The following is a 15,748-nucleotide window of genomic DNA, read 5'->3' on the forward strand; positions in this document are numbered from 1 at the left end:
TAAGTGGGAGCTGCACAATGAGAACACATGGACACAGGGAGGGGAACAACACACACTGGGGCCTTTTGGTGGGCAGGGGGAGGGAGAGCATCAGGATAAATATAGCTAATGCATGCAGGGCTTAGTACCTAGGTGATGGGTTGATAGGCAAACCACCATGGCACATGTTTACCTATGTAACAAACCTGCACATCCTGCACGTGTATCCTGGAACTTTAAATTAAATTTGAAAAAAGAAAAATATGCATATAATAATGTACTACATTCATTTATACATCACTGCATAGTAACTTTAACTTCCATACCTGCATTTTGTCTGCACTACTGGGTAATTTCACAAACCCTTGCCAATCAACAGCTAGAAAGAACTTCTGACAAAAAAAAAACTAAAACGACTCAGAGTGAACCTTCTAATATGCCAAGCAATAAACAGTAGTTATCAGAAGACATAATCCAAGTTGGAGACACCATTTTCCTCCAGAACATATCCATACTATCAATTTTAACTAAACATTTCCTAGAGCCATTCAGGGTCACAGATGTAACCAACCACCTAATATTCAGCCTAGAGTTGTTTATGTTCAGTCAGATTTCCCCCCCTTCTCTTTTTCTGCTGATCCCTACTTCTCTCATTAAGTTCTCACCCCATTCTCCAACCCCAGAAGCTAACAAATTCTCAAAAACTCCATGGCCAGCTCTGAAATTGATGATAATGGGAATCAGTTTTCTAAAACCAGGAAGTGCTAAAATACATGTGCAACTTTTATTGGCTTAAACCCTGGCTTCAGCTACCCAAATCTGTGCCTTTAAGTTAAAACTTAAGGATGACATATTTCAGGTAGCAGAAGAAGGAGGTGCAGTCAGTGTAGCCAAAGGCTTTTGTTGTTTGTTTTGTTTTTACTATATCTTCTTTTTTTCTTTTTTTGGGAGACAGAGCCTCACTCTGTCACCCAGGCTGGATTGCAGCGGCACGATCTTGTCTTACTGCAACCTCTGCCTCCTGGGTTCAAGCGATTCTTCTGCCTCAGCCTCCCAAGTAGCTGGGACTACAGGTGCTGCCACCACCCCCGGCTAATTTTTGTATTTTCAGTAGAGATGGGGTTTCACCATATTGGTTGGCCAGGCTGGTCTCGAACTCCTGACCTCGTGATCTGCCCGCCTCAGCCTCCCAAAGTGCTGGGATTACAGGCATGAGCCACCGTGTCCGGCCTGTTTTTACTATATCTTAATATGCATACATTCACTGAAAATGATACATATTTTAATTCATTCACATTAGAATTTTTTAGATGTGTAAAAATTATAGAAAATGTTGGAAGCAAGATAAATAACCACAGTTTTAACAATTTTGTTAAAAGATTAAGTTTTTATCATTCTTACATCAATCACTTTAAGAAAATACAAGACTACTCTTTTAAATGGAAGAAAAGTAACTGCTTGAGGACTTCAACTTTAATCTGGGGTTTTCAAACACTGATATGGTTGCATGGCCTTTTAAAAGCCTTTGGGCACAAAACTGATAAAATGTGGTTTTAGTTATTGGCATGCCTGTGCAACAAAGCATTTGAGAGGCATGACTGACAGGCCAGAAGTATGTATGAGTGAAAACCTATGCTTATGTCTGCTTCAGTGACTTTTTTAGCCACACCCTACTTGTAAATTGTAAACTGTCATTCAGAGTACCATACTGATGTTTCAAACAAGTCAGGTTATAATACCTCTACTTCTTTTGTCTTAATGCCCAGAGGTGAATTCAGAAAATGTTCCTATGTTTTGGCTCGTAAAAGCATCCAGCTGGAAAATACTAAATAACAAACCCTAATAGTAAAGAGCAATGCAAAGATTTATGACACTATGCATACATGTAAATTGTATATTTAAACATCATAATTAGCTAACTCAGCCTTCCTTATAGTTCAGCACGTATTTCAGGTTGAGGACAAAGAAAAGCATTCTATTGTTTTGTGTCAGGTTTTAAGCCATATTTTAAAACATACTATTAACCCTATACACTGAATTAAAATTTCAATTAATAACAAAAACTTCATTGGAGTTTTTTTAGTATCTAAAAAGAACTATAGAACAATCTGTATTTTGACTAGCTGCAGTGGCTCACGCCTGTAATCCCAGCACTTTGGGAGGCCGAGGTGGGCAGATCATGAGGTCAAGAGATCAAAACCATCCTGGCCAACCAACGTGGTGAAACCCCGTCTCTACTAAAAAAATACAAAAATTAACTGGGCATAGTGGTGCATGCCTTTAGTCCCAGCTACTCAGGAGGCTGATGCAGGAGAATCGCTTGAACCCGGGAGGCGGAGGTTGCAATGAGCTGAGATAGGGCCACTGAACTCCAGCCTGGGTAACAGAGCGAGGCTCCATCTCAAAAAATAATAATAATAAAAAAATAAATAAGTAAATAAATAACAATCTATTTTAAAGCATGCTGTAATTTATGAGAAACATCCAATTTAAGATATTAAACAGAAACAAATATATGTTCCCATCATACTTTTCTTACAACTGTACAGTTTTGAACTGAAATAAGGCATGAAAACAAATATTACAGTTTGACTTTTATTAACAGTGCTAATATCCCTTCCTGAATACAACAGTATCCTATTTCTAATAAAAGTAATATATATTCATTTGTAAAATTCATACAGTACAGGAAAGCATGATATATTCAATAAAAATGCCCCATAATCCCCTCCTTCACTGACCAAAAACTTTACTTAAAATAATTTTTGTGGTCTAAATTTCAATAAGGGTAGTAATTCAAATGTATAGCTTTTAGATAAGTATTAAAGGTTTTAATCCATTTACCATAAATTATCAAATTGAATTCTCATTAGTACTCAAACTTTAAGGTAAAGAGCATTCTGTATAACTGCTCAGTAAATTAGTACTCAATAATGATACTTCAAATTTTTCATTTCTTGAAGGATATCTCCACAGAGGTAACCTTAAGGGACAACCTTAAGTAGTCTAATCTTTATCAAGGAGTTCAATTGTGGGATTCTTGGGTTTTTCTTTTTGAGGTGGACCAAACTGCAAAATGATGTCTCAGGAACCCCATTTATCTGACAACTAAGAAAAGATAAACACCTGTAAGTTGATGTTTAAAGCCTAAACTAGTTTTGAAGTAACAAGAAAGAGAAAGCTAATAGTTCAAATTTCAGTCGCTTTTCATCTAAACCCATCAATGTGTGCACTGGTCCATTAATTATGTGGCTCAGCACAAAATGATATGTTAGTCTTCCCTTTTACTCTAAGATGACAGCTGAGAGGTAAGGTTTTAGTTCAGGAGAAAGAAAGCTATTTCAAATACTTTATTTGTTGGTCCCAAGAATGTACCTAAATCATGAATGAAAATGAAAAATTTTCCTAATTGAGGATCAAACCAATTATTTCTTTGATCACTCTGTTAGAACCTAAATAATATTAAGGTCAAGGATTTAAAACTCATGATACTAATACACCCAGCTTTTCCAGATTAATGAAATATTTTAAAGCAGAGGTAGGAAATTTTTGTTTCTGTAAAGGGCCAGATAGTAAGTATTTTAGGTTTTGTGGGCCACACAGTTTCTGTCACAACTACTTGACTCTGCCCTTGTAGTCCAAAAGCAGCCATAGATGATATATAAATGAATAATCAAGGCTGAGTTCAATAAAACTGAATTTATGGACATAAATATAAATTCTATATAATGTTGACAGATCTCAGAAAATTCTTTTGATGTTTTTCCAACCATTAAAAAGTAAAAACCATTCTTACCTCACAGGTTAAAGAATAACAGGCATCAGCCTGGATTTTGTCTGAACTTAGTTTGTTGAACTCTGTTCTAACAGATTGTTTTGGTTCTTGTTTTATAGACTGTACCTATGCTTCAAAGGAAAAACATGTCACTGAGGTATTTTTTTAAATTTTGTTTAAAGTATTTCATAGGTTCAAGAATCCTACCAATTGCCAGAATAATTATTGGAAGTAATGCCATTTAAAATATTTCTTTCAAGTGAACCCAATTCAGTGTCTTTAGACCACATTAACATTATAGTAGTCTTGAGTAGAAAACATCAGTTTTCAGTATAAAACCTTTTGTTCCATTTACTTCATTAAAAAATTTCCTATGCTAATAAATTTTTAGAGAAAAAATTGTTTGGCCATGTTCTACCTTAACTATTTTATTTATTTATTTATTAAACTTTAAGTTCTAGGGTACATGTGCACAACGTGCAGGTTTGTTACACATGTATACATGTGCCATGTTGGTGTGCTGCATCCATTAACTCTCATTTACATTAGGTGTATCTCCTAATGCTATCCCTCCCCCCTCACTCAACACCACGACAGGCTCTGGTGTGTGGTGTTCCCCACCCTGTGTCCAAGTGTTCTCATTCTTCAATTCCCACCTATGAGTGAGAACATGCGGTGTTTGGTTTTCTATCCTTGTGATAGTTTGCTCAGAATGATGGTTTCCAGCTTCATCCACGTCCCTACAAAGGACATGAACTCATCCTTTTTTATGTCTGCATAGTATTCCATGGTGTATATGTGCCACATTTTCTTAATCCAGTCTATCGTTGTTGGACATTTGGCTTGGTTCCAAGTCTTTGCTATTGTGAATAGTGTTGCAATAAACATATATTTGCATGTGTCTTTATAGCAGCATGATTTATAACCCTTAGGGCACATGCCCAGTGATGGGATGGATGGGTCAAATGGTATTTCCAGTTCTACATCCTTGAGGAATCACCACACTGTCTTCCACAATGGTTCAACTAGTTTACAGTCCCATCAACAGTGTAAAAGTGTTCCTATTTCTCCACATCCTCTCCAGCACCTGTTGTTTCCTGAATTTTAATGATTGCCATTCTAACTGATATGAGATGGTATCTCATTGTGGTTTTGATTTGCATTTCTCTGATGGCCACTGATTATGAGCATTTTTTCATGTGTCTGTTGGCTGCATAAATGTCTTCTTTTGAGAAGTGTCTGTTCATATCCTTTGCCCACTTTTTGATGGGGTTGTTTGATTTTTTCTTGTAAATTTGTTTAAGTTCTTTGTACATTCTGGATATTAGCCCTTTGTCAGATGGGCAGATTGCAAAAATTTTCTCCCATTCTGTAGGTTGCCTGTTCACTCTGATGGTAGTTTCTTTTGCTGTGCAGAAGCTCTTTAGTTTAATTAGATCCCATTCCTCAACTTTGGCTTTTGTTGCCATTGCTTTAGTGTTTTAACATAAAGTCCTTGCCCATGCCTATGTCCTGAATGGTATTGCCTAGGTTTTCTTGTAGGGTTTTTATGGTTTTAGGTCTGACATTTAAGTCTTTAATCCATCTTGAATTAATTTTTATGTAAGGTGTAAGGAAGGGATCCAGTTTCAGCTTTCTACCTATGGCTAGCCAGTTTTCCCAGCACCATTTATTAAATAGGGAATCCTTTCCCCATTTCTTGTTTTTGTCAGGTTTCTCAAAGGTCAGATGGTTGCAGATGTGTGGTATTTTTATTTTTTTTTATTATACTTTAAGTTTTAGGGTACATGTGCACAACATGCAGGTTTGTTACATATGTATACATGTGCCATGTTGGTGTACTGCACCCATTAACTCTTCATTTAACATTCAGTATATCTCCTAATGCCATCCCTCCCCCCACACCACAACAGGCCCCGGTGTGTGATGTTCCCCTTCCTGTGTCCATGTGTTCTCATTGTTCAGTTCCCACCTATGAGTGAGAACATGCAGTGTTTGGTTTTCTATCCTTGTGATAGTTTGCTCAGAATGATGGTTTCCAGCTTCATCCATGTCCCTACAAAGGACATGAACTCATCCTTTTTTATGTCTGCATAGTATTCCATGGTGTATATGTGCCACATTTTCTTAATCCAGTCTATCGTTGTTGGACATTTGGCTTGGTTCCAAGTCTTTGCTATTGTGAATAGCACCGCAATAAACATACATATGCATGTGACTTTATAGCAGCATGTTTTATAATCCTTTGGGTATATGCCCAGTAATGGGATGGCTGGGTGAAATGGTATTTCTATTTCTAGATCCCTGAGGAATCGCCACACTGACTTCCACAAGGTTTGAACTAGTTTACAGTCCCACCAACAGTGTAAAAGTGTTCCTATTTCTCCACATCCTCTCCAGCACCTGTTGTTTCCTGACTTTTTGATGATCGCCATTCTAACTGGTGTGAGATGGTATCTCATTGTGGTTTTGATTTGCATTTCTCTGATGGCCACTCATGATGAGCATTTTTTCATGTGTTCTGCTGGCTGCATAAATGTCTTCTTTTGAGAAGTGTCTGTTCATATCCTTTGCCCACTCTTTGATGGGGTTGTTTGTTTTTTGCTTGTAAATTTGTTTGAGTTCATTGTAGATTCTGGATATTAGCCCTTTGTCAGATGAGTAAGTTGCAAAAATTTTCTCCCATTTTGTAGGTTGCCTGTCCACTCTGATGGTAGTTTCTTTTGCTGTGCAGAAGCTCTTTAGTTTAATTAGATCCCATTTGTCAATTTTGGCTTTTGCTGCCATTGCTTTTGGTGTTTTAGACATGAAGTCCTTGCCCATGCCTATGTCCTGAATGGTATTGCCTAGGTTTTCTTCTAGGGTTTTTATGGTTTTAGGTCTAACATTTAAGTCTTTAATCCATCTTGAATTAATTTTTGTATAAGGTGTAAGGAACGGATCCAGTTTCAGCTTTCTACATATGGCTAGCCAGTTTTCCCAGCACCATTTATTAAATAGGGAATCCTTTCCCAATTTCTTGTTTTTGTCAGGTTTGTCAAAGATCAGATCGTTGTAGATATGCGGCATTATTTCTGAAGGCTGTGTTCTGTTCCATTGGTCTATATCTCTGTTTTGGTACCAGCACCATGCTATTTTGGTTACTGTAGCCTTGTAGTATAGTTTGAAGTCAGGGTTATTTCTGAGGGCTTTGTTCTGATCCATTGGTCTATATCTCTATTTTGGTTACTGTAGCCTTGTAGTGTAGTTCGAACTCAGGTAGCATGATGCCTCCAGCTTTGTTCTTTTTGCTTAGGATTGTCTTGGCAGTGTGGGCTCTTTTTTAGTTCCATGTGAACTTTAAAGTAGTTTTTTCCAATTCTGTGAGGAAATTCATTGGTAGCTTGATGGGGATGGCATTGAATCTATAGATTACCTTGGGCAGTATGGCCATTTTCATGGATATTGATTCTTCCTATCCATGAGCATGGAATGTTCTTCCATTTGTTTGTGTCCTCTTTTATTTTGTTGAGCAGTGGTTTGTAATTCTCCTTGAAGTGGTCCTTCCCATCCCTTGTAAGTTGGATTCCTAGGTATTTTATTCTCTTTGAAGCAATTGTGAATGGGAGCTCACTCATGATTTGGCTCTCTGTTTGTCTGTTATTGGTGTACAGGAATGCTTGTGATTTTTGCACATTGATTTTGTATCCTGAGACTTTGCTGATGTTGCATATCAGCTTAAGGAGATATTCGGCTGAGGCGATGGGGTTTTCTAAATATACAATCATGTCATCTGCAAACAGGGACGACTTGACTTCCTCTTTTACTAATTGAATACCCTTTATTTCTTTCTTTTGCCTGATTGCCCTGGCCAGTACTTCCAACACTATGTTGAATAGGAGTGGTGAAGAGGGCATCTCTGTCTTGTGCCAGTTTTCAAAGGGAATGCTTCCAGTTTTTGCCCATTCAGTATGATACTGGCTGTGGGTTTGTCATAAATAGCTCTTATTATTTTGAGATACATCCTGTGAATACCTAGTTTATTGAGAGTTTTTAGCATGAAGCGCTGTTGAATTTTGTCGAAGGCCTTTTCTACATCTATTGAGATGATCATGTGGTTTTTGTCTTTGGTTCTGTTTATCTGATGGATTGTGTTTATTGATTTGCATATATTGAACCAGCCTTGCATCCCAAGGATGAAGCCCACTTGATCATGGTGGATAAGCTTTTTGATGTGCTGCTGGATTCGGTTTGCCAGTATTTTATTGAGGATTTTTGCATCAATGTTCATCACAGATATTGGTCTAAAATTCTCTTTTTTTGTTGTGTCTCTGCCAGGCTTTGGTATCAGGATGATGCTGGCCTCACAAAATTAGTTAGGGAGGATTCCCTCTTTTTCTATTGACTGGAACAGTTTCATGAAGAATGGTACCAGCTGCGCTTTGTACCTCAGGTATAATTCGGCTGTGAATCCATCTGGTCCTGGACTTTTTTTGGTTGGTAGGCTATTAATTATTGCCTCAATTTCAGAGCCTGTTATTGGTCTATTCAGAGATTCAACTTCTTCCTGGTTTATTCTTGGGAGGGTGTATGTGTCCAGGAATTTATCCATTTCTTTTAGATTTTCTAGTTTGTGTAGAGGTGTTTATAGTATTCTCTGAGGGTAGTTTGTATCTCTGTGGGATCGGTGGTGATATCCACTTTATCATTTTTGTTGTGTCTATTTCATTCTTCTGTCTTTTCTTCTGTATTAGTCTTGCTAGCAGTCTATCAATTTTGTTGATCTTTTCAAAAAACCAGCTCCTGGATTCATTGATTTTTTGAAGGGTTTTTTGTTTCTCTATGTCCTTCAGTTCTGCTCTGTTCTTAGTTATTTCTTGCCCTGTGCTCGCTTTTGAATGTGTTTGTTCTTGCTTCTCTAGTTCTTTTAATTGTGATGTTAGGGTGTCAATTTTAGATCTTTCCTGCTTTCTCTTGTGGGCATTTAGCGCTGTAAGTTTCCCTCTCCACACTCCTTTAAATGTGTCCCAGAGATTCTGGTATGTTGTGTGTTTGTTCTCATTGGTTTCAAAGAACATCTTTATTTCTGCCTTCATTTCGTTACGTACCCAGTAGTCATTCAGGAGCAGGTTGTTCAGTTTCCATGTAGTTGAGCAGTTTTGAGTGCATTTCTTAATCCTGAGTTCTAGTTTGATTGCACTGTGGTCTGAGAGACAGTTTGTTATAATTTCTGTTCTTTTACATTTGCTGAGGAGAGTTTTACTCCTAATTATGTGGTCAATTTTGGAATAAGTGTGATGTGGTGCTGAGAAGAATGTATATTCTGTTGCTTTGGGGTGAAGAGTTCTGTAGCTGTCTATTAGGTCCACTTGGTGCAGAATTGAGTTCAATTCCTGGATATCCTTGTTAACTTTCAGTCTCATGGATCTGTCTAATGTTGACAGTGGGGTGTTAAAGTCTCCCATTATTATTGTGTGAGAGTCTAAGTCTCTTTCTAGGTCTCTAAGGGCTTGCTTTATGAATCTGGGTGCTCCTGTATTGGGTGCATATATATTTAGGATAGTTAGCTCTTCTTGTTGAATTGATCTCTTTACCATTATGTAATTGCCTTCTTTGTCTCTTCTGATCTTTGTTGGTTTAAAGTCTGTTTTATCAGAGACTAGGATTGCAAACCCTGCTTTTTTTTTGTTTTTCATTTTCATGGTAGATCTTCCTCCATCCCTTTATTTTCAGGCTATGTGTGTCTCTGGACATGAAATGGGTCTCCTGAATACAGCACACTGATGGGTCTTGACTCTTTATCCAATTGGCCAATCTGTGTCTTTTAATTGGGGCATTTAGCCCATTTACATGTAAGGTTAATATTGTTATGTGTGAATTTGTTCCTGTCATCATGATGTTAGCTGGTTATTTTGCTCGTTAGTTGATGCAGTTTCTTCCTAGGATCGATGGTCTTTACAATTTGGCATGTTTTTGCAGTGGCTCGTACCATTTCTTCCTTTCCATGTTTAGTGCTTCCTTCAGGAGCTCTTGTAAGGCAGGCCTGGTGGTGACAAAATCTCTTGGCATTTGCTTGTCTGTAAAGTATTTTATTTCTCCTTCACTTATAAAGCTTAGTTTGGCTGGATATGAAATTCTGGGTTGAAAATTCTTTCTTTAAGAATGTTGAATATTGGCCCCCACTCTCTTCTGGCTTGTAGAGTTTCTGCTAAGAGATCTGCTGTTAGTCTGATGGGCTTCCCTTTGTGGGTAACCTGACCTTTCTCTCTGGTTGCCCTTAACATTTTTTCCTTCATTTCAACTTTGGTGAATTTGACAATTATGTGTCCTGGAGTTGCTCTTCTCAAGGAGTATCTTTGTGGCATTCTCTGTATTTCCTGAATTTGAATGTTGGCCTGCCTTGCTAGTTGGAGAAGTTCTCTTTGATAATATCCTGAAGAGTGTTTTCCAACTTGGTTCCATTCTCCCTGTCACTTTCAGATACACCAATCAGATGTAGCTTTGGTCTTTTCACATAGTCCCTTATTTCTTGGAGGCTTTGTTCATTTCTTTTTACTCTTTTTTCTCTGAACTTCTCTTCTTGCTCCATTTCATTCATTTGATCTTCATTCACTGATTGATACCCTTTATTCCACTTGATCAAATCGGCTACTGAAGCTTGTGCACGTGTCACATAGTTCTCGTGCCATGGTTTTCAGCTCCATCAGGTCATCTAAGGTCTTCTCTACACTGTTGATTCTAGTTAGCCATTCGTCCATTATTTTTTCAAGCTTTTTAGCTTCTTTGCGATGGGGTCAAAGTTCCTCCTTTAGCTCGGAGAAGTTTGTTATTACCGATCTTCTGAAGCCTTCTTCTCTCAACTCATCAAAGTCATTGTCCATCCAGCTTTGTTCTGTTGCTGGCAACGAGGTGCGTTCCTTTGGAAGAAAAGAGGCACTCTGATTTTTAAAATTTTCAGCTTTTCTGCTCTGATTTCTCCCTATCTTTGTGGTTTATCTACCTTTGGTCTTTGATGATGTTGACGTACAAATGGGGTTTTGGTGTTGGATGTCCTTTCTGTTTGTTAGTTTTCCTTCTAACAGTCAGGACCCTCATCTGCAGGTCTGTCGGAGTTTGCTGGAGGTCCACTCCAGACGCTGTTTGCCTGGGTATCACCAGCGGAGGCTGCAGAACCACAAATATTGCAGAATGGCAAATGTTGCTGCCTGATCCTTCCTCTGGAAGCTTCGTCTCAGAGGAGCACCCGGCCGGCCGTATGAGGTGTCAGTCAGCCCCTACTCAGAGGTGCCTCCCAGTTGGGCTACTTGGGGGTCAGCGACCCACTTGAGGAGGCAGTCTGTCTGTTCTCAGATCTCAAACTCCGTGCTGGGAGAACCACTACTCTCTTCAAGGCTGTCAGACAGGGACGTTTAAGTCTGCAGAAGTTTCTGCTGCCTTTTGTTCAGCTGTGCCCTGCCCCCAGAGGTGGAGTCTACCGAAGCAGGCAGGCCTCCTTGAGCTGCAGTGGGCTCCACCCAGTTCAAGCTTCCTGGCTGCTTTGTTTACCTACTCAAGCCTCAGCAATGGCTGGCGCCCCTCCCCCAGCCTCGCTGCCGCCTTGCAGTTTGATCTCAGACTGCTGTGCTAGCAGTGAGCAATGCTCCATGGGCGTGGGACCCGCTGATCCAGGCGTGGGATATAATCTCCTGGTGTGCTGTTTGCTAAGACCATTGGAAAAGGGCAGTATTAGGGTGGGAGTGATCCAATTTTCCAGGTGCCATCTGTCATGGCTTCCCTTGACTAGGAAAGGAAATTCCCTAACCCCTTGCACTTCCCTGGGTGAGGCGATGCCTTGCCCTTCTTCAGCTCACAGTCCATGGGCTGCACCCACTGTCCTGCACCCACTGTCTGACAAGCCCCAGTGAGATGAACCCAGTACCTCAGTTGGAAATGCAGAAATCACCTGTCTTCTGCGTCACTCATGGTGGGAACTGTAGACTGGAGCTGTTCCTATTCGGCCATCTTGGAACTTTCCCCTACATTAACTATTTTAAATGAGTTTTAAATTTGTGCAAAGTTAATTTACACAAATTTTAATTTAAAAAATTTTAATTTGTGTAAATTAATTACACCAAAGAAGTTTTAATCTGTGAAAATTTTTAATTTTAAATCACATTTAATTTTTTGAATAATAAATACACACATGGCTCAGAATTCCAAAGGTTTCTAGTTAAAGGGTCTACTGCCAAACTTGTTCTGTAGTCATCCAGTCTTCTCTTCAGAGGCAAACAATGTTAACTGTTATAAACCTAACAGCCCATATTAGGTTTGCAATTACATATGTATATTCTGTAAATATATAACATTTATAATTTTATATGTATATTAATTTTATCTTAATTTTATAGCATAGCCATTGTTTTCAAAATGTACTCTTCTTTCTAATGACAAGTTAATACATTCACATTACATAAAACTCAAACATTTAGAAAATAAGAGATCTGTATAATGCCACCAACCAGAAAAGGAATCTTAAGATAGTGCATATTTTCTAGCATTTCCCCTTTCACATATTTTTAGCAAAATATAATCATGCTTCCTGTTTTGCAAAATGACTTTTTAAAAATTTAACAAAATATTTTGGAATGCTATATGTCAGTATATGTAGACTGACCCCCTTCTCTTTTTTATAGCTATATTATTCAATTGTATGAATATATTACAATTTAATCAGTACCCAATTAGTGGGTGTTTGGGTTATTCCTTGTTTTTACTAAAATCTGTGCTGCTAGATAATTCTAAAAAGATGCTGTCACTGAAGTATTTTAATCCCCTGGAACTTCTCTTAACAGAAAGAGCAACCACAATAATGAACACCAATATCCATGGACAGCATCTACAACAAACTTTAGTGACAACATATTCTTATAAACCCCAAAACATAAGTGGATAGGGATAAATCACCAACAGCTACAAGACCCACTAAAAACTTCATGAGGTCTAGAGGGTCCACAGTGGGTGTTAAAGCAATGTGATTTCTGTGCAGTCCTCTGAATGTCAACATGAAAAAATTCAATGAGGCTCAGGTAAGTGGCAGTAGCAACTATAGGTCTCTTAAGGAACCCTAAAGCTTGGTCATTTAATTAGTGACACACATGAATGGATGACCAAGATTCCTACTGTCCCTACCTACTGTCCAGTGAAACCTCAGCCGAGGGAATGAGTATGGCAGAAACAGCTATGAAAGGTGAACGATAAGTGCAAGGGAGAACACTTATTCTATTATATTTTATGGAATAAAGTGTTATGCAATTCTACAATCACAAAAAGTAAAATAATTAGAGGCACCCCTGTGAGGGAGTGGGATGGAGGCAGCCTTTTGGGCTGCCTGTGAAATATATCACTACTCTTACTGTTTTTGTTTTTTACTGGCCCAGTATGGGGAGAGTAGAAAGCGAGCCCTAATGGGCCGTTACTTTCAGCTGTAAGCACCCAGTCACACCAGCCAGATACAACCCTTGCCAGAGCCAGAGCCAAATGGGGAGTTAAACTGGGGGGAAGCAGTGTGGGAGGGTGCAGATATACCTATGAAACAATAATGCAGGTGTTCCAAGGCAAGGTCAGGGAGGGTATAAACCTCCTATGGAGCAGAAGGGCAAAAGCTGACTTGATCTTGATTTTCAGTATAAATACAGACCATGAAAGCAGAGTCTCACACAAAGGAAAATAACAACAACAACAGCTTCATGGGAGAAACACACGGAAGGTAGGGGGACTTCTAATGGTCAAGACAGATGAAAACTTCAACTACTAATTGGAAGATTTTGTGAAGTCATTCTCAGAACAGCAGCAGAAAATAGAGATGATTCTGTAGATTCCAATTTGTGGATACAAGAAAACTGTAGAAAGTATGGAGGTGCTGGGATGGTCTAGATTCTGGATCCTATAAATGCTTAAGACTAACAAATCAAAATAATTTCTAGATAAATCCCCAAACTTAGGAGAAACAGTTCAGAGTAGAACCCAAATTGAGCATACCAGGCACAATGGGGGAAAAGGAAAAAGAATGTAGAAATTAAAGGGGTAAAATAGAAGACCATATTTTCGTCTATATCATGAACACAACAAACTCAGAAGCTCCAGACCTATGCAGATAAGAAAGCTTTCTTGGCACACTCACCCCCTTAAAAGTATGGAACCTTTTATGGAAAAGGTAGTTTTCCATAAAAATGAACAAGAACAAAGGGTTGCAATCACATCCCATACAAAGTAGCATTTGAAAAACAACAGAACAAGAATAATAATTTCCCTATCAACAATGAAAGCACTCTAGAAAGACATGCCCACAGATAAGAAATGACCGCAATATTTTAAAATAATCTTAAATACAGTGATATAAGTTATGAAAGAAAAATGTAAATAAGGATAACAAACTCAGAGGTGATTAAAGAGGATTTTTTAGAGAATGAAAGAATAAGAAACAAAATAAAAAAATCATTTTAGAAATGAACATTAACTTAGAAGGATCACAAGACTAAGTAAACACAATTGCTTATGATAACTAGAGAATTTAAAAGAGGAAACACTTAAAAATCAAAGATAAATGAAAATGGACTCGAAAAAGTGCTAGAGAAAGATCATAGGCAAAGAAGATCCAACATACATAAAATGAGCATTCCTAGAGAAGAAAAACCAATGCAATACAGCAGAATCCTGAAAAACTCTTAAGAAAAATTTCCTGAAATAGAAAAAAACTTTATAGTAGTAATGAAAGAGCACATCATGACCTGGAAACATCAGCCCAAGTTGGTGGACATCAAGACATATTCTAATGAAATCCTTTGAGCATTCAGACTAAAAGACCAAGTTCTTATAAATGAATGAAAATGGATTAAGATCACTTTTTGTTAGCAACACTTTATGCCAGAACACAATACAGAAATATATTTAAGATACTCAAGAAAAAGGTGAGCCAAAACGACCTATTTGCATTAGGTCCATTCTCACATTGCTATAAAAAACTACCAGAGACTGGGTAATTTATTAAGAAAAGAGGTTGAACTGACTCGTAGTTCCGTAGGCTGTACAGGAGGCATGGCTGGGGAGGCCTCAGGAAACTTACAATCAGGATGGTAGGGTGAAGGGGAAGCAAGCACCTTCTTCACAGGTGGAGAAGGAGAAAGACAGTGAAAGAGGAGGTGCTACAGAAACAACCAAATCTTGTGAGAACTCACTGTCATGAGTTTGACATGAGATTTGGGTGAGGACACAGAGCCAAACCATATCACTATTATTTCCATGAGCCACTACCAGGAAATCTATTGGATAATGAGATTCAAACAGCCAACATGACTTGAGACATGTATGTAAGGACTAGTGATAAGCATAATAAATACATCTACATTTAACTAACTGATGAAGCCAGTCACAAAAGGGTAAATACTATATGATTCCACTCACATGAAGTAGTTTTTAAGTGGTCATAACTCATAGAAACAAAGAGGTGGTTGTCAAGAGCTGGAGAAAAGGGAGGAGGAGAATTGGTTTTTAATGGGTTTCAGTTTTGCATGATTAAAAAGTTCAAGCAATTTGTGGCCCATCAATGTGAGTATAGTCAACACTACTGAAGTATTCACTTAAAAATGATTAAGATAGTAACTTTTCTTATGTGTTTTTTACCACAATAAATGAAAAACTATTAGCTTGTAAGTAAATTAAAAGTAAAACTACGTTGAAAATTCTTCGTCCAACTTTGTTCCGTTGCTGGTGAGGAGCTGCGTTCCTTTGGAGGAGGAGAGGTGCTCTGCTTTTTAGAGTTTCCAGTTTTTCTGCTCTGTTTTTTCCCCATCTTTGTGGTTTTATCTACTTTTGGTCTTTGATGATGGTGATGTACAGATGGGTTTTTGGTGTGGATGTCCTTTCTGTTTGTTAGTTTTCCTTCTAACAGACAGGACCCTCAGCTGCAGGTCTGTTGGAGTTTGCTAGAGGTCCACTCCAGACCCTGTTTGCCTGGGTACCAGCAGCGGTGGCTGCAGA

At 38.3% G+C, this 15,748-nt stretch overlaps 1 protein-coding gene across 20 annotated transcripts in view; it reads left to right on the forward strand.

The window, feature by feature from the left end:
* WDPCP (WD repeat containing planar cell polarity effector) overlaps positions 1-15,748 on the forward strand; it is a 720,444-nt gene that overhangs the window by 619,533 nt on the left and 85,163 nt on the right. The window lies entirely within an intron of this gene.

The sequence above is a fragment of the Pongo abelii genome, chromosome 12 (genome assembly GCF_028885655.2).
Source record: "Pongo abelii isolate AG06213 chromosome 12, NHGRI_mPonAbe1-v2.0_pri, whole genome shotgun sequence".
In the NCBI taxonomy this organism is placed as follows: Eukaryota; Metazoa; Chordata; class Mammalia; order Primates; family Hominidae; genus Pongo; species Pongo abelii.